The 2,083-nt window shown below is 59.3% G+C and overlaps 1 non-coding gene across 1 annotated transcript; it reads left to right on the top strand.

The window, feature by feature from the left end:
• The first annotated feature begins 676 nt into the window (after positions 1-676).
• On the top strand, positions 677-748 carry TRNAT-CGU (transfer RNA threonine (anticodon CGU)). Its single transcript has one exon. It is a non-coding gene; the product is annotated as a tRNA-Thr (tRNA).
• The last annotated feature ends 1,335 nt before the right edge of the window (positions 749-2,083 follow it).

Raw genomic sequence — 2,083 nt, 5'->3', positions numbered from 1 at the left:
TCCCGCGCCTCAGCGTCACCTGGAGGACTCGTTAAAACCCGGATTGCCGGGCTCCACTCGCAGGGCTAACTGGGCAGGTCTGGGTGCGCGGGAGGAGCCGCATTTCTCACCAGCTCCCAGGTGAGGCTGCCGGTTCCGGGACCCGCACCCACCCCGGGCGACACGGGCAACGTGGGAGCAGAGGGGCTTTGGGGTTTTCATTTCAGAAGACTTACGTATTCATTCCACAACGCGTGCAGAGTGCCTGCTCGGGCGGAGCACGCCACCCTTCCTCCGCCTATAGGGAGCGTCGTCCAGAAGGGGAAACTGAGGCTCCGAGTCCGGTCGTCCGAGGTTGTGCAGAGATTCCGGCAGACCTGGGTTTCGAACACCAGGCTCTGAGACGTCGGCGAGCGTCCCTCCCGCTCCCGAGTTCCAGACACGCCTCCTGACAAGGCCATGGGGCTTCCAGGGACTCCGCGCCCCGGCAAGCGGCGGCCGAGGGACCCGCAGGCCGGGCAGGCCGCCCGGAGCTTGAGACAAGTGGCCGGCGTGCGGCCCCCGGAGCCCCGCCTTATATCCCGGCCGCGGCGAGGGGGCGGGGCCGCGACGCGCTCACTTTCGTGCGCGTGCACGCCGGGCGAGCTCACGGGAGCGGCGCCAAGATAGAGGCTCGCGGAGCCGCCATTCTAACGCAGGCGCGGTGGCCAAGTGGTAAGGCGTCGGTCTCGTAAACCGAAGATCACGGGTTCGAACCCCGTCCGTGCCTGCCACTTAGGTCTTCCTCGCAGGGAAGGGAGACTTTTTAGGGGTGACACTACTTTTCCAAAGTGTTCATCAGTATGCTGCACACCCTTGGATTCCGCGTTCAGGCCCGAGCCGACCCCGAGCTCTAGCGGACCAACTGTTTTCACTCAGTTTAGGTTCAAAGTCTCCCGCCCTCGCGGTCTGGGTGTCCCAGCCAGCGCACCACAAATTTACCACGCGGGACACTGCACCCTACGGAGGTCCCTGGGCACCTGGTGGTCTGGGGAGAGGGGAGGGTGGAGGGCTCCGGGTGCGCGGGGCTCGCAAACTCCAGTGTCCCAGGGGCCACCTGGAAACAGTGCACCCCGCGAATGCCCATCACCTTCGGGCAAGACACTGAAGAGCCCCTAAGTATTTTTTTGCACACTAAAGTCCAATTTTGTCCTCTAAAGATAGAACTCTGTTGCCTGACACCGGGCCCACACCCAGAGTCAGCTGGCGTCTGGCTTGCTATTTTTAAAAGGAAATCCATTGTAGCTAGTGCGTTCGAGAGAGGAAATCCTGCCCAGATTTGGAGCAGCTCTGACATAAAAACAGAACTCTCTCTCTCTCTCCCCCCCCCTCTGGGACTCCGTTTGCCCCTCTGTAAAATGGGTCTCTGGCCAGCGCTGGCGTTGGTAAAGCAGCTGCCAGAGTGACAGGCCTCAGTAAATGGAGCTACCGTCCAATGACACTTGTCTCCCTTTGCACCCTGAAAGGATGCAGGGGCCTCCTGAATGCATTGAAAGAGATTATGCCACGACGTCAGTCTCCAGGAGCTGGGGTGTTGCAGTATCTGAAAACCTGTATCAGCCCAAGATTCCTAATTGAAGGAAGCACTCATGGTGTGCCTGGTGTATGCTGAGGGGAGCCGGATCTGGGGGTTCCTCAGTGAATCAGCCAGATCAGGGAGGGCTATCTCTGACAGAGAGGAGAAGATGGACGTGATGGGGGCCCAGAGCCTGGCACGGTGGCCAGGGGGTTAGAGTCCCAATTCTAACACTCGAGGCTCATCAGCACCTCTGGAGAGCTTGTTGAAACACCTCCAGAGCAGCTGCATTCAGTTAATCTGAGCTGGGGCCTGACATGTGCATGTCTAACTACCTCCCAGGTGGTGCTGACTCCGCTACTGCCCAACCACACTGAGACCACTCTTCCGGAGACAGCCAGATTCTAAAGCCGCATTCTAAACCCGGGAGCACATCTTTGCATGTATATACATATGTAAGATAACACATATAAAAACAGTGAATGGGGGTGGGGGGCCGGATGGCTCAGTTGGTTAAAGCGCGAGCTCTGAACAACCCTGAGCTCTGAA

Source organism: Rhinolophus sinicus, chromosome 10, assembly GCF_057876585.1.
Source record: "Rhinolophus sinicus isolate RSI-liver-muscle chromosome 10, RSI-T2T, whole genome shotgun sequence".
In the NCBI taxonomy this organism is placed as follows: domain Eukaryota; kingdom Metazoa; phylum Chordata; class Mammalia; order Chiroptera; family Rhinolophidae; genus Rhinolophus; species Rhinolophus sinicus.
Note: the sequence above shows the minus strand (reverse complement) of the source record. Positions and strands in the feature narration are given on the sequence as shown.